This window comes from Podarcis muralis, chromosome 11, assembly GCF_964188315.1.
Source record: "Podarcis muralis chromosome 11, rPodMur119.hap1.1, whole genome shotgun sequence".
In the NCBI taxonomy this organism is placed as follows: Eukaryota; Metazoa; Chordata; class Lepidosauria; order Squamata; family Lacertidae; genus Podarcis; species Podarcis muralis.
Genome location: NC_135665.1, coordinates 31699427 through 31727087, shown reverse-complemented (window position 1 = coordinate 31727087; position 27661 = coordinate 31699427). Strand labels below are relative to the sequence as shown.

Below are 27661 nucleotides of genomic sequence, written 5' to 3'. Positions count from 1 at the left end.
TAGGTGGGTCATAAGGAAAGGGTTAAAATGAGTGTGGTGTGATTGGCCAGTGGAAACTGATAGGAGGAGTTGGAGTGAGAGTTGGTGTTGTGTGAAGTTCAGTTGAGAGTTGGGAGTTGGAGAAGGAAGAGGGAGGAATAGTCTGTGGGTTGGTCGAGTTGTGTGGTGGGAGAGTGAGAGGAATTGTTAGGTGGAGTCAGATAGTTAGTTGGGATAATCAGTTTGAAGTTGTTAGGAACGAATAGGACAGTTAAGGAACTAAGATTAAGAAACTGACAAGAAAAATTAACTGAAACCATAAGCTTGTTCATGCTTATAAAATAAACTTGATTATTTGTTAATGTTAACAACTGACTGGACTCCGTGTGTACCCGTGAGAAACGGGTTGGTGGCAGCAAAGAAAGCAATCACAGTGGTGGCACAGGGTCAATAGACCGTCAAATGTCCGGCGACCCTGTGTGATTGCCACAGTGACCATTTCCCAAACTTTCTTTGCAATGTTCTATGTAGAGAGTCACACTTTATCTATACTGTTGGTTTCTGCCTGAAAGATAAAGCCTGTATAATAACACTGTCCTTAAACAAGGCTGTACCAGGTTTTCTGTCTGACTTCATTGTTTTGCATACAGCTGCCATCCTTTTACACTCATCCAGGCCTGCTATCATACAAGAGTAGCTGTTTCCTCCAGATTATGTCCATGGCTTGCTCCTTCTTTGGCTTTTCTCTGCTTAAGTTCCTCCTATATTTCTAGCACATGTTTATTTACACTTATGTAAATACAGTCCAGAGAGACAGAGGCACTACTTTGAGAAAACTGCTCCTTGGCATGTCATATTGACTGATGTCTCTGTTTTGATTAAGTGTAAGCACCTGTCTGCATAGCACAGAGTAATTTTACTTTTCTAGAGCTACATGAGCAGGTTCAAGTAGGGATGAATGAACCTGCCACTTTCAATTTCTCTCCCTTTCTCATTTTTCCAGTCTTAAGTTCCATTTTCCAAATTTCTGCATCAGTTTGTGGGTTATTGGTTTCTTTAAAAAGTCCTCATGGAAATGTTATGGTCAATTTTCCTTAATAGAATGCATTTTATATGTTATTTTCATCAATATATGCATTTTATGTGTATTCCCCCTATATTATTCTTGTACACGTTATTTGGTCGGAAAAGTGTTAATTTCAAAGGATACTGGTGTTTTGGTTGTCACATTTTGGGGAAGCAGAAAAGTGTGTAGGCTTGCATTAAAATCCCAACCAAACCAGATTTCTACCCAATCCCATGCAAGCAAACCAATTTTGGGTCACTTTGGGAACCCTTATTGCTGCTCTGTCATAACTGGAGAGATGTTATAATCTGGAAAATGCTAGCTAATTTGTTTGGGGTGATTGTAGACCTTTGATCTCATCTTTGTGAGAAGATTTGAGCAGTAGAAAACCTGTCACAGACCCATTCGCAGAATTCAATGAGTGCTACCACTGCTATCATAATTTGTGTATCCCACAATGGATAAAGGAAAACAGATTCTCTTGAAGACTGCTCAGTCAGCTAGCAAAGTAATTAATTGACTTTCATCTGATTTAATTTTAGGCTGATTAATAATCTTTTTGATTATTTGATTAACCAGTGGAGATGAACTTCACAGTATCACAATAAAAATTACATCTTGATACTAAATGTAGGCATTGTTTTCCAAATAGACTAACTAATATTCTGAAAATCATCTTAAACACTTTGCCTGAATCTTGCAATACATGTTTGTTGGGGATGTTTGAGGGATCCAGTTATTCAAGATTCTGTATGAAATGACCTGATTTGTGCTTCTCTCATTAATGTGTATTGGCAAAATTTGAAGTTTGGAGTGCTGTTGAGTTTGTTTATAAGCCTTTATTACCTATTGTGCTGTGTCTTAGGGATGGTTTTTGTTTTTGTTTTTTTGTTTGCTGTGTTATAATGTTTCCTGTCTTAAAGCTCTGATGTAACATTATTTTTTTTAATAAGGAAGAGTGGTAAGATATATTTCAAATAAATAAAAAAAACCTAGGCCTCATCATTGTGGAATGTATTTTGAAACTTCAGCAATGGAATTTTCTCTTTCTGCATGAATAGAGCAACTGTATGAGCAACTCATAGCTAATGACTATTTCCATGCTTAAGGGTTTGTTTGGTTTTTGCTTTTGAACTTTACTGAGTTTTTACATTTCAGATGTTCATTTGGCATGCCTGATTCCATTGCCAGCGCCAGTATGATCAAAATGACTTTCCTTTTACTGATCATGTAAAAATAGGATTATTGATGTGAGGTTTCGTAAAGATACGATGTGTAGGAGAAAGCATCTATGGAAAAATGGTTCCAGGGTAGAGCAACGTAGCACTAACTTTGTTAAGTTGTTGCTGTAATGAATGTAATAAATCTTATGTGGGGTAGTGGTTACAGTGTTGAACTAGGACCTGGGAGACCAGGATTCAAATCTCCACTCTGTCATGAAGCTTACTGGGCGGCCATGGGCAAGTCAATATCTCTTAGCCTGACCTACCTGATGAGTATGGAATGCCACCTTAAGCTCCTTGAAGGAAAGGTAGGATATGAATATGCAAGAAATACATAAATCTTTGAAAGGATCTCCTCTCACAGTCAGTTTCACCCCTTGTATCAAATAATTCAGGTGAGACTGTAAGGGAAGGAGAGAGGGGAGTGTTCCATCTGGCAAGCCAAAATGCTTGCACTGACAGAATAACAGTGTGATATTGAGTGCCTCCTTGTGACTCATTAGGTCTACTCAGAGTAAAATATGGTTCCATACCACCCCTATGCGTCGACATATCTGGGGAGTACTCCAAGCACACAGAAATCACTATCTTGTTTTTGGGTGGCCCTGTTTCACTTCCAAAAAGATAAGAGACAGGACTAGCTAGGGAAGGTGCCAGACACAACTTTGTGGAGAGACTCTTCCACAAATTGGTATTAGAGGGGGAAATGATGGATCTTATAAGTTATTATCCATTTAAGTGAGACTGTTACAGCTGATAGACTGAGGCAAACAAGCTTGAGCTTGAAAAATGCCATCCATGGCACCTGAGCATTGTGCTAGCACTAGGAGTATCCCCAGTGAGCCTGTACCTTCAGAGGGTGTACGATCCCATCTAGAATAGGTTGCCTACCCACTTCCTGGACATGTGATCCACCTACCAATGGCACCTTTGTCTTATCAAGAGTCCGTCTCAGTTTTCTACTTGGCATGGATTTTAAAAAAACATGGAGGAACATTCAGTCATATGAGACCCACATCTTTTCTTGTGGCCTCCTGCCTCTGCTCCAGTCTTCCATCCCATCAAAGCCCCTTCTGACAATATTAAATCTATTAAAACAAAACAAAATTCCTGGTTCTGTGGCTTGGGGAAAGTTAGGCATTTTTCCTCTGCAGCTTTCTGAGAACAAATAGTAGATTTTTTGTCATGTATGTGTATGTATACAGAACACACTAGAATCAGAAAGGCATTGTTTTGAGGTTGGACTCAATAACCCTTGGGGTCTCTTCCAAGACTACAGTTCTACAATTCTATGATTTTCACTTGCTTAGCAGAAGAGTAGCTGTAGGAACTGTTGTATCAAAAAGAATAAAAACATTCCATCTAAATAACTTCATCGAACCTACTGCCTAGGACTGTGAATTCTAAACAGAGGTAGCTGTGGTAAAAACTGAAGCAGGGCAGTCTTTATTCCAGAGGAGTTAATCCATAGCACTTTTGTCTCTGGTTCTGTCCATTATTGACTCTTGTTCAACCCATTGCCAGCATGCAGCCCTCCAGCCTGACAGATTATATCTGATAGAATCTGGCCATTGACAGAAAAAAAGTTTGCCAACACTGTCTTAGTATCCAGAAGCACTACAGACTTAGGCCTATCCCTAAACACACACACAGAGTGAAATATGCTAGAGGTACAAATAAACAGAAATATTAATCACACGTTTAATTCTAACATCTAGTCTGGCATCATTTTAAATGTTTTAAGCGCAAATATCAGAATAACCCTGATGGCTGGTAGTCATGCAGCTGTAGCTTCAGGACACCTGCATTTTCATGTTTCTGCCGTTCATTGTTCCGTGGAATCCTATTTTCAGAATATATGTGATTGTGGAATCTCTATTTTGTTTCGCATGACATTAATCTTCACTGTAGTGAGATAGAATATAGATGTTTTGATGCTTTAGTTTCCTAGCTCTTTTGCATAAATGTGGCCCTCAGGCAGTGGTTGATCAGTGAAACCATAACCCCGGGTGCTTGCTGTCCAGGTTTCACCTCTGTGAGTGCATCAATTCCGCAATATTACAGAAGTGCAGAGACTGAAGTAAAGGTCCCCCTACAAGGGCAAAAAGGAAATTTACTATGAATGGAAATGGGCTACTAATTCTTTGTTCACCCTCATAAAACTCCTGCTGTACAGCAAGGAACAGAAATTAAAGTAACATTTGGAAGGTCAGCAGAACAAGATTGTATAAATAACTAAGTCTAAGGATATAGAAGGGTGAAGAAAAGTATCTGGGAATGTAAAAATTGACCTCTATTTTAAAAACATAGTTCTCTATCTACAATATGCAATTTTATATAAAAATTATCAACTAAAATTCATATAATTAACTAAGATTTCTTTAACTGGGTGACAACTCTAATAGAACCAACAGTGCAATCTGATACTTGTCTGTTGAGCTCAGTAGGGTTTTCCCAAGTAAACAGGTATAGGTCTTGTCTTGCCTGACTATTCTCTTTGTATCAAGCACACACATTGAAAATGAAGGAAGCTATTTTAATTCAGTCATTCTGTACTTCATTGGAATGTCCTGTTACAAATGATTCCTCTATTGGATTTACATCTCTGTCATAAATCAAGCTATATTCCTATATCTTTTTAAAAAAACAAACAAACAAATCCTCACTTTATTTGAGAAAAGCTTGTGCTGAAACACATTGTCCTAGACGGATGATAATCAGAAGCATGAAAACTGCATGCATGTAATAGCCATTGAGGATCAAAGCCTACAGATGGAGCTTTCAAGTAATCTAATATCGGCTTAGACAAAACATGTTTCAATGCAGGCAGCTCACATATTTAGTGGTGAGCCATCACATGATGATGTGCTACAGCAGGGGTCAGCAAACTTTTTCAGCAGGGGGCTGGTCCACTGTCCCTCAGACCTTGTGGGGGGCTGGACTATAATTTTGGGGGAAATGAACAAATTCCTATGCCCCACAAATAACCCAGAGATGCATTTTAAATAAGCACATTCTACTCTTGTAAAAACACGCTGATTCCTGGACCATCTGCAGGCCAGATTTAGAAGGCGATTGGGCCAGATCCGGCCCCCAGGCCTTGGTTTGCCTACTCATGTGTTAAATTGTACAACTGGATAACAAACAGAAACAAAGTCCTCATGGAGTTGGTAATCTCATCAGAGCTGTACCACTTTGGCTTGAAAGTTAGGTTCATAATGATTGCCTCTTCCTCCATAGAAAATCTCCCTTTCATATAAACAACTAGGTGTGGTGCTGGTTCTGAAATATGAATCTCAACAATCTGTTACGTGCCCCTGATATGTGTAGGCATCATTATAGCTCTGAGAATTGTTCCATGGCTCTTTTTTTTTTACTGACAGCTGTTAGCAGTGCTGGAAAAACGACACTTCCTAGTGCTTCTGATACCTGACTTGCAGCTACAGCACTGTTCCTGCTACCAGATAGGGGAGAGAGGAGCAATATTGGGGTGGGAGGAGAGTCTCTCCCCTCACCTCAGTTGCTTAAGCAGCAGCAAGGTAAATGAGATGAATGGATGGGAAGGGAAGGGTGTATGGAAGCAGAGAGGTAGCATGTGAGAAAGATGGCGGAGCTTGAAAGGTCACTTAGAGGTTGGGGGAAGAACTGGACCCCATCACTCTCCCAATAACATCATTGGAGTGCAACAGTTCTGATTTAGGTTATAACTGGGATCAGAATAAACCAAGTTGTTGGACTATTGGGCAGTGTAGTTTGGTTTTCTGAGCCCAGCTTCATGCCTAACTACAGACTAGGATGGACATTTCCCATATTACATTTGCCATGTCAAGTAGATAGGTTCCAACATGCAAGTTTTCTGTTCAGAAGGCTATGTTTATTTATGTACTGGGGGCAGAGCATTCCCCTAGCGGTGCCCCTACCTGAAGGGATGCAAGATGGACAAAGGTGTACAGCCGCCTCACTGAGAACTCCACCAAAGTTCCCGAAGCAAGACAAAGAGTGAAAGTTAAGCCTTATCAAGACAAAAAGTTTTGGTATTCATTTAGGCTGACTCTCTCCAGAGTCGTTCTGCAAAGGATGTATGTCAAAAAAATACCTTCGCAGGCAAGATCCAAGCTGCTAAATAAATTAGCAATTTATTCTCCTTACTCCATTTGGCTTCTGCTGCATTGCCATTGGTTTTGCTCTTTGACTTTGCCCCTTATCTTTCCTCCTTTGTGGCACTTCTCAACACAGGGCTAATTTAGAGGAAATACAAGATAATTGACAATTTGGACACCCTGAGGAATGAGATAATGGCCTTGGCCTTCATGGGAGGCTTGAGTGGATATAGGCTGCAGGTGCATAATGATACGAGACATTGGCGCCACTGTATCTATTTCTCCCAGTCTTGTACTCTTTTTGTCTTACAGATGAAGCTCTAACTTTCAGAGCATTGAAGACTCTGTTAACAATAGGGGAACTCTGTTGTATAGTCAGGAGTTTAATTGATTCATCACCATCCCTCTTTATATCTGAACTTGTTGTATTAGTACAAGTACAGAGAAGGCTCAATGTTTCTTGCAAGGGTACCTTTCACAGCGCCTTTGAAAGTGAAGGAGAGAAGGTCCCATTAGTGGAGTCATCTATTGTGGAAGGATGTCTGCTAGGATGACATTTTTTGCAGTGTTACCAGCTCACACTTTTATTCCCACTGAAAATGGCATTGAAAACAGCTTTAATGCTTGCATATGTTACAGGGAGAGATTCTAATCGAGACATCGGCACATGCAACAATGACCTCTTATCCTGGGAGAATGGTTGGTAATACTAGTTCCCATACACAGCGCATTAGCTGTGCATAGAGCTGTCAACATATCACAAGGCAGTGACTGGGGATCTGCATTTGCATCTGCAATGCAATGAAGTTGAAACTGCATACAGCTAAATGAAGGTGTATCAAATGCCTCATAACAGTGGCTGTGTACATGCTCCTGTTTACTCTGCATCCAACACGGTTTGGGAAGTGATGGCCATATGATGTTAGCCACAATGCATAAGTATCCTGGATCTATCCTGTCACTTCTTAAGAAATAATTGCATTTTGATGTGTTTTTCACAAAACCAGCTTTGATCCAAAGTGTGCTTGGCCTCCAAGCAATCTTAATCACATGGAGAGAAAAACCTGAAGAGGGCTTCAATAAAACAGCTAATTCGGTAAAATCAATATAACACCAACTGCATTAATAAAATAGTATAAGAATACCAAGACCAAACCAGACTTTAAAAAAAAGGTAAAGGTAAAGGACCCCTGACAGTTAAGTCCAGTCGTGAACAACTCTGGAGTTGCGGCGCTCATCTCACTTTACTGGCCGAGGGAGCTGGCATACATGTGGCCAGCATGACTAAGCCACTTCTGGTGAACCAGAGCAGTGCACAGAAACACAGTTTACCTTCCCGCCGGGGCAGTACCTATTTATCTACTTGCACTTTGATATGTTGTCAAACTGCTAGGTTGGCAGGAAAACCAGACTTAGAAGCACTTAAAATTATTACAGCCAGAGATCAGAATAAAATACTATTTGAAGGAGATTGGAAATGTTTTATGGAATATTTAGAGACATATTGTAGACATATTAAAAAGTTAACAGTAACAGCTTTAATTCAGCAGTAAAAAAAAATGAGATATTAAAATGAGGAAAATAAGCTATAGGGAGTAATTAGAATATGTAGTAGAAAAGTAATAAAATGCACCATGGAAGGTGGGGAAGGGAGTCAATAACAATTGTGCATTTCTTTTATTTGAAATATTATTTCAAGTGTAAAATAAAAATGAAAATAAAAAGACATTTTAAAAAAATAAAAAATCATTGCAGCCAAAAGGCCTGTCTAAGAAGTCAGGGCTTCATTATCCATTGGAAAGGGGATAGAGATTGAGCCAGGTGGGTCTTCCTCAAGTCTTGGTGCTACAACTGAAAAGGCCCTGTCTCTTGTGTCCACCTACCTCTCCCCTGGAGACAGAGGGCAAGGCCTTAGTTGTACCACTAGGCTCATGTTCAGTGAGGCAGTCCTTCAGGTCTGTAAATGCACATCCATTTCTAGTATTGGCCTAAAGTTCCCAATTCAACAATAAATCTGTTGGTATCCTTCCATGTTGGACTAAGGCAAAATGTATACTTTCATTCTTATGCACACTGAGAGCAAGTCTCCATTGAATTGTGGAGGAATTTCATCCATATAAACATACATCAAAGTGTAAATTTATTTAGGCAGGTTAATAGACAGTTTACATTTAGGCTAAGGGTGTGAAACTGTTTTTAGAGCACCTAAGTCAAAAGGTGCTAACAGCTGAGGAGGAACATAAACAAATGGGATAGGAGAGATATCTTAGCGAAAGGCAATGGAAGGAAGGAGCCGTCAATTTTGCTTCTCTTGGTTTCTCATTTTTCCAATCTTATATGCAGTTCTCCCCATTCCTGCAACAATCTGCAGTTGTTGTTTTTTTAAAAAAGGATCCTTCAGAAAATTATTCAGCATTTTAGTGCAGTTTTCTCCTAATAAACACATTTTTATGCAGTTTTGACTAATGCACACATTCTTGCAAAGAATTTATCATAATATAGTACATTTTTGTATGTTATTGCCATGAAGATACTCATTTTAATGCACACTTTTGCCCACTACATGCATTTTTATAAAAATTATTTGTCTGGAGAACAGAATTGCAAAATTCAGATCAGTGCGAATTTCAAAGGCTTGCATTGCTGCATTTCTTATGTTGCCTGGAATTGAAAATGTGATAATTTGTCTTCAGTTGCAAACAGAATTAAATTTCTCCCCTATCCCTATGAAAGACCCAACTTTTTTTTTTAAGGCTTTCATGAATGTAGACACGAAGGACCTATGAGGTATTGGGCTGCATAGAGTAATTTGCAGGAACTACATGTCTCTTGATGGAGAAATAAGTTTATAGAGCAATACAAATGGAAGAATGGGAAGAATAGTCCTTGAAATTTATCACTGGAACTAAAGTGGATTCTAGACTACATGTTTTTCGCATAGCAACCCACTACTGTGTGTGGCACTCTTCAACTTAGTGTAACATCTAGGATGACTTACCAAGTCTAATAAGAATATATAGATTGTTTCCTTGCTATTACTTAGTGCTGCTGCTGAAAAATCCTTAGCCCCCACATTGGTGTGGCATTAGAAATAATATAGTTCCATGTATTTACTAGTTTCTTATCTGTATTATGTATGTCAAGGCCCCGAGTCCTCCCCCATTTGATGGATAATAAGACACATGGACACCAGTATTTTAGGTTAATGGGCTAAGGCCACAACTTTATTGGTTACAGAATGTGAGTGGTATTGGCTTAGGCATTGGAATTGAACCAACTATATCTGACTCCTGCCTGCCATGCAGGTAGTCCAGTAAGGGTCAACCACCAGTAGGGGGAGCCCTGTTGATGTACATCAACTGAGAGCTCCCCCAAGGTCCCTGATGGGGTTGGAAGCAAGACAAGAGGGTGATCCCGAGCCACACTGCTGCTTAAATGCTGCAAGCCATGCCCCCCGGCCAACCGAATTGGTCAGGCAGGGGCGTGATGACGTGGGGGCACTGCCACGCCCCCGCTGTGCACGGGGAGGGCACATGACCTGCCCGCAACACCATCCCACAGGGACGTGGAGCGGCCTTGTCAGTTGCCCATGGTAGTTCTGTGCAGTCAAATTTATATAAGAATAAGAAATTACAAAATTTATTTTCAGGATCCCAAGCTTTCTCATGCATGTCTTGTCTTTGCCTATGCTCCAGCACTTGGCAGGTAGATTAAATTCATATAGATAAATGTGAAGCAATGCAGTATATGCTCATCAAGCTAATCTATATTGATGAAGGTTGTCTTCTAGGGTTATGTAGTCGCAGTGTCTGCCTGTTTAATAGAACTCTAGGGTTATAGAGAAACAGCCAGTGCCAGCTTCATAGCCCTGACCACTGCTGCAGACAAACCAGCAAAGATCTCTTGCTCAGTGTAGACAGAATTTTAATCAATATTTTCTTGTGAGGGACAGTTACTCTGGAATCCTATCTTACATAATAAGGGGCCTTATACATCAGCCCTAGCAGAGACCTCTTCAAAGTGTTCTGCATGGAAATTGTTATCACTAGGCAAACAGTTTATGTAGAGGGACTCACCATGTTGACGTCTTACACTTTTTGCCATGCCTGTGCAAACTGTCTTTTGAGGTAATTCCAGTGGCATGGGGGGGGGGACCCTGATCCTGTGGTTGTGGTTGGTACCAGCCCTTTACCCTCAGGTCTCAGGGCATGTTGCAACAATTTAAAATAAACCATTAAAAGCAACTTACAATCACAATCATATGCGAGTCCTAAAAATAGACACCTCAAGCATTCACCTCAAGTATTCAACTGAAGTGTTGACCACTGGGCCCTTAAAGAAGGGATGCGCCACCACTTCCCTTAAGGCAAATGTTGTTTTCCCACCTCCAGTGAAGCATTAATCAGGACTTACCCATCAACTCTCTATGGCGAGTGCTAAGAAGCCAAGATAGGCACGTGTCAAGGGAGGAGGAGATTAAGTGTCCTTCTTCAAGCAGTGTGTCCACATCCTCATGCTGCAGTAATTTAAACTGATCCAGTACAGATTGTACGGACTGTGCTCCAAGACGCCTCCATCGAACTTGCTCTAGCCATGGCACCCAACTCTGTCCAATTTTTTTACGCCCAGGTAAGTGGGTAAAGGATTACTACCCAAGACTCTCCAGTCTTCTGTTAAATAATTAGGTGAGGTGTCTGTTTTCAGACACAAAATACGAGATTACATGGTGATGGAACAAGGGAGTGATCAGTGTGGCATTTATCCCCAGTACATCAAATATTTTTGAAAGGCTCCACATTATGCAATATATGTGTTTGTCAAATTGCTGTGTTGTCAGCCAGAAACCTTGTTATACATGGTTCTTTTATCATTTCAGTGTGTTACAAGGCTTTTGATTGACAAGAAATGTTATTTTAAATGGATCTGATGTGTCATTAGTGTATAACAAGGGTTTTGAATGACATCTTTACAAAAGGAATGTTATACCAACCACATACAGTTGGAGTCTGTGTAATGATACTTATTACTCCTAACTGCCCAAAGAATCAATGCCTTTTTTTTTGAAGGGGGAAAAAAAACCTTCTTGTTCAGGTTGCTCAGGTGTACTTACAGCAGAATTGTTGTTTGGTGACACTATAGATTATACCTGAATTCAGCAGGGCTGTAATTTGTGGTCTAGTTATCTCACTTGCAGTTGGCAGGGTTTTAATATCCACATAAAAGGGTATTTCACTGCCTGTACATCTCTGGTTTATTTTATATGTAGTGCAAAATCTCAGAATGTTCTCTTTAATAACTTGAAATTTTAATAAGGACCTAAGGAACTGTTGGAATGTGAGTGAACTTGTATTTAAATTAGGGCTTTGAGAGCTTGGAGAATCTAACTTGGTGAACTCTAATTAAATCCCACAAGGCCACCAGGTCTGCCTCCTTTGCTCTTGATAGTAAAAGTGAGGTCTTCAAAAAGAGTCCCCTGGCAGTATACAAGTGGGAGGGGGCAGGAATCATTCAAACCTTCACTATAGCATTTTTTTAAAGCAAGAATTCCAGGAGGAGTACCAGAGAAGAGGAACAATAGCTAGAGCATGAAAATGGAAACTAGCAAGCTGAGAGTTATGCACGGAGTATTAGAAAGGCAAATCTTTTTTTACCAAGGATGTTTCCTTCCCCCACAATACTCAATCATCATAAGCTCCATGGTCGGGATTAGCCTGATATAAGTGTGACTGCAGGCGTGTGCACAATCACACATACACATGTGATGGGGGCAGGGATAAGTATCCTTGAGTAACTGTGGGTTAAACCACAGAGCCTAGGACTTGCTGATCAGAAGGTTGGCGGTTCGAATCCCCTCAATGGGGTGAGCTCCCATTGCTCGGTCCCTGCTCCTGCCCATCTAGCAGTTTGAAAGCACGTCAAAGTGCAAGTAGATAAATAGGTACCACTCCAGCGGGAAGGTAAACGGCGTTTCTGTGCGCTGCTCTGGTTCACCAGAAGCGGCTTAGTCATGCTGGCCACATGACCCGGAAGCTGTACGCCAGCTCCCTCAGCCAATAAAGCGAGATGAGCGCCGCAACCCCAGAGTCAGCCACGACTGGACCTAATGGTCAGGGGTCCCTTTACCTTTTACCATTACAGATAAATTTAGCATTACAGATGTAAATTCTATTTCAGTTGATCCCTTCTTGTGTTACACGCATGAAGGGAAATTCCAGCAAGGACCAGAAATTAGAGCTTGGACCGCTGGCTCCACCCCAGGATTTCCACGTACAGGTATTTGCCTGGATTTCTCCCGGGAGGAAGCCCAAACTCGAGCAGCAAATGCAGGCTAGCAAGTTGGCCAACTGATGACAGATTTTAAAAGAAATGCTGTGCCAAAAATTTCCCCGGTGTACTTTTTCAGCCATTCCCCATCAATTAGTGAAAATAAAATTGTGTCCAAAAAATTTCCAGGTGGAAAAATCAAAATTAGAGTCAGAACTACTTGAACCTAAGACGAAAGTGCTTTCAAGAATGTATAACTTGTTGCTTAAATGGAATACTCAAGATGAGACAGTCAAATCAGCCATGATAAAATGGGCACAAGATATTGGATACAACATTATGTTTGAAGACTGGGAAAGGTTATGGACCACCGGTATGAAATTTACGGCATGTAGTGCCTTAAAAGAAAATATTATGAAAATGATGTACAGGTGGTACATGACCCCAGTCAAACTTGCAAAGATATATCATTTGTCTGATAATAAATGTTGGAAATGTAAGGAGGCTGAAGGAACATTCTTTCACCTCTGGTGGACATGCCCGAGGGTGAAGGCCTTTTGGGAAATGATTTATAACGAGTTGAAAAAGGTATTTAAGTATACCTTTCATAAGAAACCAGAAGCCTTCCTCCTGGGCATTGTGGGCCAGAGAGTGCTAAAGAAAGATAGAACTTTCTTTTTATATGCAACTACAGCAGCAAGAATCCTTATAGCCAAATACTGGAAGGCACAGGAGTTACCCACACTGGAAGAATGGCACACGCAACTGATGGACTACATGGAATTGGCTGAAATGACCGGCAGAATCCGAGACCAGGGAGAAGAAGCAGTGGAAGAGGACTGGAAAAAATTTAAGGACTATTTACAAAAACATTTTAAGTTATATGAATGTTGAGAATTTGCTAAGTTTTGAGAAAAACAAGCTTCAGTATTGAGATTCGGAAATGATTGAAACTAAGTTATGTTTGAGAAAAGTTTAACTTTTAGAGTAAATAATTAGATGAAAATACAAATACACATGAAACAAGGTTTTAATTTGCTGTTGATTTTTATTGTAAAGAAAGCAGGGATGGAGGATGTGGGGAAGTCCAGTTGATGTTGAAAAAGGATCTGAAAAAGTGCTCTTTACTTTGTAAAAAAAAAAAAAAAAGCTTTTGTTGTGTTATTGATGATGTATCAATGTTGTATTTTGACCCTGGAAAACAAAGCAATAAAAAATATTAAAAAAAAAAAAAAACAAAAATTATCAAAGGGAAGAAGAAAATTTTGTGAAATTTTCGTGAGTAGGATTTGGTTTTATTTCTGTTTGTTTGTTTGTTTGTTGTTGTCATTAAACTTCAGTTAAGCTCAGAGGAAGATGTAACGAGAGAACTCCCAATAGGCATTTTCATTTGAGGAAGTGCAGACTTTTGGGGGATCTACAGAATACTGGAAATACGTTTAATGGGAAAATGACCACCATCCGTGGCCATCTAGCCATAATAAGGTAAATTCCACACCTACCCAAAATTTGAAAGATATTCTAAATCACCCTGTGAATGAGGCAGGGGAAAAAGAGAAGCTTCTTTTGCATGTAGAGGTGCGGAACTTCAAAGAAATTGGAGGACAGGTTTTGGCAGGTCACTGAAATAGATAGATAGATGATAGATAGATATAGATAGATAGATAGATAGATAGATAGATAGATGGATGATAGGTAGGTGGGTAGATAGATAGAATATGAACTCTAATCCACAAGGATCCCTGGAGCAACTGGGCACTTGCTGTCTCTTTGTGCTATTTGGGGGAAAGGATGGGATGTCAGTGTAATACATAAGTTAATGACTTTTCACATTGTGGAGGTTGTTTTCTGCATGTGTGTTGGGATAAGATGACAAGATGGAGGGTTTCCTTGTCCTCTTCATGGATTGTTCTTCTCCAGGTATGGCTGATGTGAGCACATCACAATGTGTGATATGTTTCAGCGATGCTGCTGTGAGCATTGGGGGATGCTTCTTTTTAATTTTGCTGCTTTAGTGCATAAGTTCCTAATGACACTACAGCAATGTTGTGCAAGCATTAACAGAGTGCCAGTGTGGTGGAACCATTAGACCTTCTCCTTGATGTGCAGATATTTGGGTGTTATTTTCAGGCATGATTGCTATGGTATCCAGAAGAGTCCACCACACTGGGGGGAAAAACCTCTTTCCATAAGATTAACATGTTTTGATAATCTTTACAATATGAATTACTATATGAAAGCATACATAAGTCTGCAGTATTTGGAGCACTTGATATGTGTGGCTGTGTCTATGAAATGGACATTCTTATCATTTTGTTTGCAATTAGAACCCTTCCTGCTTATGTCAAGCTGCTATGTAAGGCTGAAGCCTTCATTTCTCAGAGCTTGTTCCCTGTCAGTCTTACAGCTTTTTACTCAAATAGGTGACAAAGTAATGGACTGAACATGTGCCACTTTTAATCTTTTAGTGCTTAAAAGTCTTTGACAATAACATTTCCCCTTCAAATACAACATATGACTAGAAAGACCTGACATTTTCTTAAGAATTCCTATGTCTCATCCATTGGGAAACTTTGCCATGGCTACAACTGAACGTCACTTTTTATATTAAATATTTTAATAATTCCCTTTATATAGCTCAGATTGACATTTCCGCCTCCTCAGCCTCACACTCTCTGATAAAACAGCCCTTTCATGATAAAATTAGTGTTTTAACTGCATGAATTGCTTTTTTATTATGAAGAAAATAGATGGATTGGAAGCAAACCCACAAAATGATTAACTTTTTTTTTTTAAAAGTCACTCTGATTTAACATTGCTGTATTTTATTGCAAGGGCTTTGGTTGCGCCCAGCTTATTGGGTGGAGCAGGATAGATAGGTCATCTGAGGATAGACTCCTGGTGGTACATTTTCCTTTTCCAGAATGAGCAGTATGCCACTTTATGTTTCAGCCCCAAAAGAGCTTTATCACAGATTGGCCTTGGGGACGACCACAGTAGGGTCTGCTTATCATGAGCTGTAGCACTGCTGGACAGGTGATTTAACTAGTGAAGCTGTATCTCTAACTTTTGGATTGCATGTGAAGCCTGAGGAGAATTGATCAGATAAAAAATCGTCTGTTCCAACAGCCTGCCTTAAACTGTGGCCAGTCAGATCCCTTTTGGAACTCTCAAACACATCGGGATGTTCATAGTCACCCCCTGTTGTTCGTTCTGAGACTTAGATGTATACTGCTTGTGAATATCAGGCACCCACATGGCTCTAACAAAACTAATTTGAAGCTAAAATCAACACCCTTGGGTGCACTCTTGCTGTCTCTCTCCATGTTGTTTAATATCACAGTGAAACCACTGTGAGAGGTGATGTGGAGATCTGGCATGAGGTGTCAGCAACATGTGGATGGCACTCAGCTTTTAACTCTCCTTTTCATCACATTCAGGTGAGGGTGCGGGTGTCCAAAATCAGTGTCTCAGTACCACAATGACTGAATGGGGGCTAATAAGATGAGATTTGATTCAGAGAAGAGAGAGATACTGTTGGCACATGGTTCACTCATCCTGGTGAGTGGTGCTCAGTTGGTTCTGGGGGAGTGCACTTCCTCTGGGGAAATTATGGCCCTCCAGATGTTGCTGAACTACAGTTCCCATCATCCCTGACCACTGAACATGCTGACTGGGCTTGATAAGAGTTGGAGTCCAACAACATCTGGAGGGATTAGGGCAGCCAGTTATGCACTGCCCCCAAAAGAGGATTTGCATCACCAAAAAGAGGCCAGATGGGGACACAAATTTGTATATGTATATATACAAGTTTAGAAATAAATACTGTAATTTAAAAAGAAAAGTCTCACCAGGTAACTGCCCATCAGCTGATCAGGTGCTGCTAACTATTGATGGGCAATTTCAAGGTTCCTGCTCTCCCTTCTTTGGGTTCCTGATCAGTATGTTTCCGAGCACAATTCAAAGTGTTGGTGTTGACCTTTAAAGCCCTAAATGACCTTGGCCCAGTATACCTGAAGGAGCGTCTCCACCACAAAGGTCCAGCTCTGAGGGCGGTTTCCTCCCTGCGAGAAGTGAGGTTACAGGGAACCAGGCAGAGGGCTTTCTCGGTGGTGGCGCCCACCCTGTGGAATGCCTTCCCATCAGATGTCAAGTAAAAAAACAACTATCTGACTTTTAGAAGACATCTGAAGGCAGCCCTGTTTGGGGAAGTTTTTAATGTGTGATGTTTTATTCTGTTTTTAATATGTTGGAAGCCACCCAGAGTGGCTGGGGTGTATATAAATAAATTGTTGTTGTTGTTGTTGTTGTTGTTGTTGTTGTTGTTGTTGTTGTTGTTGTTATCATCTTTAATTCAGGCTTAAAATGGAATCTTTAAATCAGACTTGGAATGGACAGTCCTCTAATGAAGGTCTATACCCCATAAAGTCGGACACATTGCCACCCAGGGAGGGCTACAGGTTCCCCAGCCCTGATCTAAAGGAGTACTTATTGATTTGTCACCATCACTAATGGCTTATGTAGCCTAAGCAACTCAGGTTTTTTTCTGTGGCCATACAGAACCTGCATGGAGAAAGCCTGGCCACAGTTACTCATGCTCTGGTAACCTCCCATGTACATTACTGCAATGTGTTCTTGTAAAGGAAATGCATTGTTTAGCATTGACTCTCAAATTCTAGCTGAGGTAGAACCAAATGGGCTGCCTCCTACACATTATCTCTCCACACATCCTGGTTTGTGTTTTTAATTTTATGTCTGCTTTCCAGGCCATATTGAGACCCTGGGCTTCTCTGTAACATTCCATCTTCAAAGGAGCATATCAATATATAGGAGATTTTTTTGTTTTGTCTCTCATGGAATGTTGTGCACCATATTTTTCAAAAAGTGACAGAAGCAACTGGGCCACTTGCAAGAAAATGGTTGCAGACGAAGTAAACTACAGAGGTCCCATTAAAATAAAAGGAAGCCATTGCATTTGCAGAGCAAAGTATTTCCAAACATCCCTCCATTAACACATGGAATTTTTATGTATTGGTCCAAAACATATTCCCATTGTAAATCTAGACATGTCTCATTGAGGTTAATGTCATTATTATATCCAGGTAAAATGAGACCAGTCAACTAGTAGGTAAGAAAGACCTCTTGATCTTGGGAGTGATAGCTTGATTTTATTGTTTGAGCTTATGTTTAATAATGTTCTTAAAGGTCTTCTCTAATGAAGAAATAAGTCCATTTGTTCTGCCAGTAAAGGTCACCTGTACTTTTATTAAATGTACAGGTTTAGCTCTTATTACCAAATTCGGGATTCTCATTGCCACAACTGTATAAAAACTGCATGCGGATAGTAAACACTGAAAACTATTATCTAGTATTTTTATAGCTCCAGCACCAGTGAATTATTGAGAAGATTAAAGTTCACCATATGCCATTTAGGTCACTTCTGAACCCAGATAGACTCTTCCTTGATATCCTTCAATGGGGCTTTGACCTGAAAGAGGCATTGAATTATTATCAGACAGCTTTGTTCTTGTGTGTACCAGATGCCAAAAGCATTGGGCCTTTTTCCCTTTTGAACTCTCTTTAAGAATGAGTTACCAAAGCTTTCACGTCCTGATCTTGAAGTGGCTGCATCAACTCTAGGAAAATAACAGTAACAGTTGTGAAAAATGAGATATACTTCCATTGCTCACTGATTAAAGCTCCTCTTATTGATCTGGCACATTAGTTCGGAATGTACTAGACAGCTTGGGATAGAGTTCTTAATGTAAGCCTTTGTTCTTAAGGTTCACTTATATAAACTAAAAATACCCTTGAGGGAGAGGGATGAAAATTGTTCATGCTATCCTCACCGTGTGCGGAAGTGCTCCTGCAAGATATTCCCATCTTTAATAATGATTTTTTCAGAATAGTTGTTCTGTGGAATTATCAAAGGAGATACATAGCACTAACAGTCTCTGGTAGCCTGTTTGAATACCAGCATTTCCTTGAATCAGACTCAGGAGAAAAGACTCCACAAATAGGCTTTGCTCATGTTGTTGCTATACTTGGAATTGGAAAGGACCCACCTTCGCCACATAAGCCAGAATCATATAGGCCAGAGAGTCCAATCAAGTGCCTCAGGTTTGTTAGGATGTCTTTTCTAGCAATGTGTCACTTTTCCCCCTGTACTTTAAAACAGCTGGAGCTGTTCCTTCTGCAAACCTCTGGCATACTTGTTTTCTGATGGCTGCTGGTTTGTGGAAGGCTCAGTGCCATTTTTCTAGAAAAAAGAGGTGCCAGAACTCATCATGAACACCTCCTTTGATCTCTTAGAATGGCAATGGTGCCCATCTGAGAGGTGTCAGAACTGAGTTCCAGCAAGTTCAGTCTGAAAAAAACACCCTGATCTTGCTGGGTGGTACGTATATGGTTGAACCTGATGGCCTTTTGGCTCTGGCCAACTCGGAATTCTACTGAAATGAATTGAGGTGCATGTATTTGGGAGCCGAGACACCTTATACTTCTTAGAATGGAATCCTAAGCTTACTTATGCAAAAACAATTCAGTGGGACATACTCCTTTAGTGTGACCTCCCAGGCTTCTAAATTGTGAAGTGAGCTTACCAAGACAGAAGAGGCTTCCTGCTTCAGATGTTAACCCTTCCACCCATGAAGGGCCTGGACCAGTCACTCAACCCCAGTGGGAAGGCTAAATGTTTGGCCCACAACCCTTTTTTATTCACCTGTTTTGCCCCTTCGAACAAGTAATATGTAAAGTAGGCTGTTGGAGTTCATTGAAACTAGCATTCTGGCAAAAGGTTGTTGTCATTTGATGACCAAGGTAAGTGGCAGCAGCTAGGACTCATTCCTACCACTTGTTACGCCACGCAAGGAGTAACAGCAGCACTTTTCTGCTCCTTTCATACCCTTGCATGCTAAATTTTGGGAAAGTTGAAAGATATCCGTCGATATCTCTGAGGGACTTTGAAGTATCTCTTCAATAAACTTACTCACACTTAAATGTAAATGCAGTACTTCTACCTGCCCTGCACAAACCCTGGTAGAATTCATCACAGTCAGGTTTACAGACTATTTCTTATCTGTTCAGTGATTAGCCATTGTTACTTCCTACAAACCAGGCAAATATGCTAATTTGACTGCCTCTAAATGAACAGAGCATAAGAATCTGTCACTCAAAATTGTCTGTCTACAGAGAATTGTACCTTGAGAGAGCTTCAGTTACAAGGAAAAAGATTCCCTTTGTGACTGATAATAGTAATTCTTTCTAGTAATAATGGGGTGGGGTGGGACATGGGGAAAATGTGAGATGTTCAGAATATCTCAGAACACTGCAGTATAAATTAAAAGTATCAAAAATGATGGGGACGAGGCAGTATTTAAATTGATAGCACAGAAGACTGTACTATCTTCAAGCAAAAACATCTTCGGCTAGAGAGCAAAAATAAGAGCGACAGGATTCTAAATATATAGATTTCAGACAGAATTACCACTCCAGCAGCACCCATCATCCTCACTCTAATTTTCTAAGGAAATTCATTAACTTTTCCACACATTTAAATAACTAAAAATGTACTCTGAATATTTTGTAGCTGTATTTCTCTGTAAAAAAGAGAGAGAAAGTCAGACATCCACCATCTGCTCTAGTAGACCAACCAGCCTATGGTTGCAATGTCTGAGTTTTCCTCTTTTCTATCCTCTTATATAATTAAAGATTTCAACTCTCTATGATGCCTTCTTTTCCCCCTTTAAAAAAAAAAAGACCAAGTGTAAGTTTACCCAAAGTGTATTAATCATTTCCCTGCTGCTCACTGATAAGAGCAGTGCTCTGTACAGTTGAAAGCTATTAAACTTGTCTATTCAGAGGATGTTAAAAATCCTCCACTGAGCATTTGGCTAAACTCCAAAATTATTACCATAATACCTTCTGAAATGAGACAGAAAACATAATGTATTACAATTGATAAGTGCATCGTTTGTACTGTAGATTTAGTTTATATTGGTAATATTAAATATTTTAATTGTCTTGGCCACATTATATGGCGTTGGTTACTTGAATTATTTAGTTCGTTGACAGCATTATGGCTATGGAAGGAAATATCTAAAAATCATAAATATTTTACATTTGGGTTTACAAAGCAATTACAAGGCTTTAAAAGAGACTTGCAGGCTGTTGTGAGGTTGTGTGTGTTTGTTTTTTAAAATCCATTTTAAATCACAGCAGTTAATGAATTCAGTTCTCACTGGACAGTAGAGCTGGGCCAAAATCTGTCCTCCAATTAATTTAAAGTTTTCTTACTCTGAGAAAGAGGCTTTTGTTAATTTATTTATTTTTCCTTTATTATCAGGGCCCATTTGAAATTCTTTAGAATTAGGGTGGGCATGGGGTTTTGACCTTAACACTGGGAGATGGCCAAGGTTGGTGTATGAGTTTTCCTTTCCAACGAACATTTCTCCACAAATCTGCAGCCTCCCAGGATGCCTATGCTTTCTGATCTGAAAGAAAATCCCCATGTGGGGGAATTACCACATGACGCCTTTCCCTGGGCTTTAATTGAAGCACATGCACCTTGGAAGATAGCACACTGCAGACCACTGGTGAGAATTAAAGGGGGGCAAAGGACACTTGCAAATGCTCTTGGCCTCCACAAACATAAGCTAAGACTGACTTTACCCCACCCATGAGAATGCTTGGTGATTTTTTTTCTCTCCCTTTGATAATTTTCAAATGCAATTTGTCTCTTTAATTGATGGAGAGTGGTCAAGGCTGGGAAACCCTGGGAGAAAATTTTGGTAAAGTGCTACACGCCACCTTTTTCATTTTCAGATGTGACTGTTGCTTTTAGGAAGACTTGGGTAATTTGTAATTTTAAAGATGTTTTAAATGAGCAGTAGTTCAGAAGGTCACTGTCAGTTGAAAACCCTTCACTTCTATCAAAATGAGGTGTATGATGGAAGAGATCTCTCAAACCGTTCTTCTTCTTACCCACTAATAACATAATATAAATCCATAGTCAGAACCATTCACTCTAAGAGTTTGTTTCAGGTGAGTTGAAGAAGGCAAATAGGATCCAATTAGTCATATATTATATGCTTCTCAAATGCTTCTCTAGCTGTGAAGTAGGATATACAAATTACCTACATACGAGGCAAGAATACATTCCGAGCAGGCACATTCTCCAAAGTAGCTGGGTCTCACCTCACTGGCTGAATGACACCTACTGACTTGAGAAAGATCGAGTCTTAGTCTGTTAGATATAAAAGTGCTGGATGACAGCTCCCCAAATCCACATGGTTCCATCCTTGAAGCCCAATGCATCTTGGGAATCTCCCCAGACACAAAATAGAAAAAAATTCTGACCTGATCTCAAACCAGGTTGTTTCTTTCAACACCAAATCAGAATAGAAAAGGAGGTGCGGGTGAGAATGTAAGAAGAGCCCTGCTGGTTTAGGTGAAGCCAAGGTCCATCTAGTCTGACATTTTGTTTTCAATAGTTGCCCATGTGGTGCCCCCAAGTAGAATCTGAGCATACTGCCTTTGACAGTGGAGGTAGAAGACAATGGGTAGCCCCTAGCTCTTAATATATTGAGGAACAATAAATAACATGCTGGGATTGCTGTATTCATCTCATCTGGGCATTCACCTCACCAGGGCTGTGTTTAAGCAATAGGCATTGAGTATTCAGATTTGTCATGGTTGGATACTGAACTCCTGTCATGAATCACACATTGGCAACCGAGTTTCCATTCCCTGATTAACGTGGGGGAGGATTCAGAATAAAGAAAGGAAATACAATACAAGTGGCTTTATTTAAGAAGCTTATTTCCCCTCCTTCCCAACATCCTTTGCTTGTGTCTCTTTAAGCATAGTTTGACTCTTTGTCAGCCGTGTTCTAGGCCAGGAATAGGCAACCTGGCATCTTCTAGATGACCTGGACTACCAGCCCCACAAGCCCAAGACGGAGTGGCCAATGGTTAGGAATGATGGGAGCTGTAGCCCAGGACATCTGTAGTGCACCAGTCTGCCTATATCTGTTTGGCTGTGTTATAATTGGAATAAATGCTGACGTTCTTTTAAGATTTGGTGCCTCTGCCTAAGGACAGATTCTGGGGAAACTAAATGGCATGAGTACAAATGGACCCTTGTAAAAACGACATTATTATACCAACCAACGTGTTTCCATTACAATGTCCAAAATGAGTCTTGTGTGTGCAATTATATCTGCAGAGGACTCTCCTCTATGGACGGTATCAACTAATGTGTCCCATCAATGCAAGGATTTCCTCTTGCTCAACAGGACTCTCCCCTCTTCTCCAGTGCACCCTCTACAAATATGCTGTAGAAGATTGAGGGAACCCCTAGAAGAGATTTTTTTTTGGGGGGGTGGTCCTATTGCACAAGCAGAAATCCTTGCCCTGATGTGACACATTACTTTGTACCACTTTAGATACAACCCTATGAGTTTAGGATCTCTGCATTCCCAGAGTTCCTGAGCATGTGAATATACACAAAGGTCTTCTTAGACATCACGGTTCATAGGCCAGAAGAAGAAGAAGAAGAATTTGGATTTGATATCCTGCCTTTCACTCCCTTTAAGGAGTCTCAAAGCGGCTAACATTCTCCTTTCCCTTCCTCCTCCACAACAAACACTCTGTGAGGTGAGTGGGGCTGAGAGACCTCAAAGAAGTGTGACTAGCCCAAGGTCACCCAGCAGCTGCATGTGGAGGAGCGGAGACACGAACCTACCGCTCTTAACCACTACACCACACTGGCTCTCAAGGATGGAATTCTCCATTACAAAGGCATCTCCTCCAGCCACACTTTCATTCTGCCCACTATGACATCTGAAGGGGGCTATTGCCTGTTAGAGTGGATCCTTAATATTTATTTATTTTTCATTAGAGGCCATTTCCCATCACTGGGAAATGATGATCATTCGTGAAGACATTATAAATGTAAACGGAGGGATTGTGTCGGTACTGGAGTGGACGAGTCAAACTCATGCCACAGCCTGCTGGAAGTGGGAGAGTAACAACCTAAGTGTGAAATTATGTTTGGAGTTCATTTGGAAAGGCAATTTAGGCCATGCAAAGGAAAGCTAATAAATATTTTATATATGAGCTGCAGTTAATGGTATCAAGTGCCTGTTAGCTATATAAATGTATCTGTTAAAGTAGGAGAGCAGCCTGTTTGGTTTCAGTTTTGTTTGGTTTTTAAATGGAGAGATTATCAACATTTTATCTTGATGTAGGTTGTTTAATTAAATGCCTTGCGATGTTACAGAAGAACAGTGAATGGACAGTAATACAATCAGTATGGCAAACAAAGTTAATACAACATTAACTCTGTGATTTAAAGACTCGTGTGACAACCTTTGCTCTTGCTATTTGCGTATGCAGTATTGATTTAGGCTGCCGTCCTGCACTCATTTATGCATACTTAATTTCCATTGATTTTAATGGAATTTATGCATTGTGTGATAGAGGATTATAGCCCACCCTATGATTTTCAGATTGCATAATATTAGGAAATGTAAACTTACCAGACACATAGTCATTCTTCACCCTCCCCTCCTTAACCAAATAAAACTAGGGCTAACATACCTATAACTGGTGTTTATCCTTTGAATCTATATACAGTAAAATGCACATTTGAATGAGCTGATTGATTTGGGTAACTTATTCTACATCCAATATATATGTTTTGAAGCAGGGAATATTCAAAGCAGGTTATTTTTTTCTGCATTAACTGTGGTTATTGTTACAGCATTGAAAGAGTGTTCATTATTAATTTATTCAGTCATGCAAACATGCATAACTAGCATTTTCCCCATACTTAGATGACTATCTCTACTTGATTCCAGACTTGGATTTACTGAAGTTTCTGATTTGATCCCAAAATGTCCCACTTTTCCTTAAGGCATCCCTATTTTCATTGGAGAAATTTTGGAGGGTATGGAGTTACGCAGCTCCCAAGCCAAGGAGATAAGTAACTATACAACCATTAGAAGACATCTGAAGGCAGTCCTATATAGGGACGTTTTTAAATGTTTAATGTTTTATTATGTATTTATGAATGTTGGAAGGTGCCCAGAATGGCTGGGGCAACCCAGTTTGATGGGTGGAGTATTAATGATGATGATGATGTGATAGAATAGGACGCTCCTATTTTCATTGGAGAAATGTTGGCGGGTATGTGATTCTTGGAGACAGGCCTGGAAACTTGGCTCTTCTCAACAGCTTTGGCTCTGCATTTTCCATGCATGCTGTACCCTTAGGTAGCTTGAGAAAGGCTCACATGATTCAAGTCTCTCATTTTGGGGCAGGGTTTTTCCCCACAATGGGCTAACCTGTAGAGAGGGTTTTCATGCAGCAGAGATTCCTGGTGTAAAATGGAATTCATTAAGAGGCTGGTGCTTTTATGCAAAACTATCACATGGGAAGGATTCATTGGCCCTTATAGCCATGCCATTCCATTTAAATCCATGGTGTGCAAGTGATGCACTTGAACCATAAAAATAAAATATCTGACTTGACTGGGATCCTGTTTACTACTGTTCTCATGTGTGAAAAATCAACACGAGAAAGGAACCACTTTTTCATTGATTGGGCCTATATTACAATATAAGAAGTAGCAGAATGACCTAAGCTGTCAAAGAGTGTTGAAAGTTTTATAGAAGTTGATTTAAAATTACAGTGCATGTAAAATACAGTAAGTAAGCAAATCTACATATTCACAATGGTAAATGGAACTGGGATATGTTTTTTAATAGGGAAAACTTAAATTGCTTTGCAATGCTATTGTACAATGTAGTATATAATTTGTGTCCTATTTTGTTTTTACTGAATGGTTAATTTCAGTTGTAGAATGTATTGAGTTTTAAGATCTCATTTAGCTAGAATGTAAAATCTAATATTTTGCAGAGCAAGTTAATTAAATAGAGAGCAATTCTGCAACTCACTTGCAAAACATTTTCTGCCATTTCATCATGGCCACATTTTAACTGCTTTCTTCTTTAGTGACTGAGTGGCTTTTCAAAAGTTCATTTTGGGGTGACTCATTTAGACATAATGTGACTAAATAGATGTTTTTACCTTTGTATAAGGTCAGGTAAATACTAATTTAATGAGTGTAATACATCAAAGCACTGGAAGATGGAAGAATACAAGCAAGAGTTTGGCCTACGTTCCCTTTCATCCGAGAGCTGAAATACCTCACAGTGAGAATAGAGGCATTCAAATGTATGATATTAATAGTGGCATTTATATTTATGACTGCATTTTCAAATACCTTAGATAAAGTCATTTAGTAGTAAATGCTTAAGTAGGGTCACTGTCCTGGTGTTGAAAAAAGGTCCTTGAGGAGGCCAAAAGTGAGAACTGACTATAGAGAACTGATAGAGAAATCCAAAATTTTAATGTAGCTGGGATTGGCCAGTGGGCCCACCCAAACCCTAATAGGAAGGGGGGCGGAATTCAAATGGAGGTGGGGTAAACCATATGTACAAGTTTGTGGACAAAGAATACAGACTGACTGTTGAGGGGGACAGAAAAACGAGAGAGGAGGGGGAATGTAATGGCTGGGACGCTGAGCTCCATTTGAATATGATCTAAAATTCAAGGAAAATAATATCAAAGGCAATTCATTAACAAAAACGAGTAAACATAATTATTTTCATGCTTATTAGCTTGGAGAGAATTTAAGAGACCTGATCAACATGGGTCATGGCACTCTTTTGGAGATCCCTTGTGTACACACGCACACAAACACATGGTGCGGGAAAGATTTATTGTTGCTCTGGAAGCGTTACAGAGTTTTTGGCTTCATCTTTGTAAACTATGTGGCAAATAATAAACAGTCATCAAAAGCAATGGCACAACATTGTCTGCATTTTCTACGCATTTGGCAGAGATTTCTCATTTTGTACTTTATTGGCTCTGCTGCGTTATAGCACAACAGAGCCTTAGTTGTGCTCTCTGCAGAGCTGTTTGCACATTCTGGAGATACTAAATACTTTTTCCTCTGCTGGTGTTCTTCCACAGAGTTCCACACAGTCAAATATATAAGGTAAGTATTGATGATATTCAGTAATGAGCATGTTACAGCTGAAAAATTCAACAGGAGGCTTCAGATCTCATATTAAACTGTGTGCAATTCTGGTAAACTCTTCTTTGTTGCAAGAAAAGAAAAAAGCTTTGTGGGGGAGAGGAGTATTGTTACGTTGGGGCAAAAGTAGAAAGGGAGGAGCGAGTTCCTAATTAGGAGGTCTGCATGCAAGGGGGTTCCCTTGGTATTTTATTCAAAAGAATGTTGTGATATATCTACGTATACAATAAAAATGTAAGAATGTCATCGTTCAGCCCCCATTGGAGTATATGCAGTGTTGCATCACAATCCTGGATTTGCGTGAAGTCAAAGCTCAACTGCCATTGGAGGATGTGTAGTGCCTCATTCCAATACTGGATTTGCAGGAACTCAGGATGGTGTAGGAGATCAAAAGTGGAGACAGATTGCACAGCAGCAGTCATGGCATGGGAGTGAGAAGGGAGGAATACAGAGGGGGAAAGTGGTGGTTTAAAACCATGGCAGAAGTTTGACACTGGTGATCTTTGCTTTTTCCAGTACATTGGAAGTTTGCCTGTCTTCCCAAGTGATGTGTAACATTTTTTCAGAGACAAGCAACCAGCCAGGCATCTCTGTATATTCGGGGGGGGGGGGGGAGTTACATAAGGGAGCCATTCTATGTACCCCCTTATAAAACTGTGATGACGCCTTATCATTCATCACCTATGCCATGGGTGGGGAACTTGTGACCTTCCAGATGGTGTTGGATGTCTCAGCTAGCATGACCAATGGTCAAGAATTATGAGAGTTATAGTCCAACTGCAGGGACACAGGCTCCCCACCCCTGACCTATACTGAGCTCAGCAAACAATTTGCCATTGACAGAGGATGGTTGTGTTCTTTCTCCTTAGGCATTCACACCCTCCATTTCCAATATTCCTAAGGTAGAAAATAAACACATCGTACAA

The 27661-nt window shown here is 40.1% G+C and overlaps 1 long non-coding RNA gene across 1 annotated transcript in view; it reads left to right on the top strand.

Annotated features, from left to right (window-relative positions):
* The window catches only part of LOC114606531 (uncharacterized), a 453090-nt gene that overhangs the window by 169280 nt on the left and 256149 nt on the right, over window positions 1-27661 (top strand). The window lies entirely within an intron of this gene.